General features: G+C 54.7%; 1 pseudogene; it reads left to right on the top strand.

Moving 5' to 3' along the window:
* Positions 1–297: 297 nt before the first annotated feature.
* LOC102239231 lies at positions 298–717 on the top strand (annotated as a pseudogene).
* Positions 718–720: the final 3 nt, after the last annotated feature.

Genomic DNA, 720 nt, shown 5'->3' with positions numbered 1-720 from the left:
TAATGAGCTTTCTCTCTGCATTCCCACGTCTACGCCCACTCCTGTCAAGATCCAGGACAGATGGGCCATCAGTTCAAAGACCCACAGCAGGACAACCCCCATTGGCATCCTGCCCAGGACGTTCTGGAGCGAATAGCAAACATCTGTTCTCACATCTGCAACCCAGATCTAAGAAGGAGACAGCTGTTAGCCACACGCCCTCCACCCCAAGACAAAGCTTTAAAAAATGCTGATGGAAGCCAAGAATTAAAACACCAAAACAGCTGACGCCGGCTGCCGGCCGGGCGGCTGAGCGCGATGCCGCATGCTAGCCAGCCCACCGTGCGGATCAGGGAGCTCACCAACGAGAATGTCAAGTTCATCACGGAAACTACGGACCTAGCGGTGGCCAATTCTACTCGAAGGGTCTTCATCACTGCGTTGCCCACAATAGCCATTGACTGGGCTCAGATGGACGCCAATTCTTTAAATCCCTCAGTCCTCGCAGGCTTGGATGAACCCCCTCACTCGCAATGACATTGTGGACAAGCTGCAGTACTCCGGGGCTGCACGCGTGAGTTCTGCCCGAGAGCTCGGTGGAGTTCATTGTGGATATGCGGTGCCATGAAGACCAGACTCATGACGTCACATCTCGGAGACCTTCATCTCCAGTAGCCCCCCGTCATTCCAGTGACATCCCAGAGCCGAGATAACGACCCCAATGACTACGTGGACCAGGAC

This window comes from Myotis brandtii, unplaced genomic scaffold (assembly GCF_000412655.1).
Source record: "Myotis brandtii unplaced genomic scaffold, ASM41265v1 C41579724, whole genome shotgun sequence".
NCBI lineage: Eukaryota > Metazoa > Chordata > Mammalia > Chiroptera > Vespertilionidae > Myotis > Myotis brandtii.
Note: the sequence above shows the minus strand (reverse complement) of the source record. Positions and strands in the feature narration are given on the sequence as shown.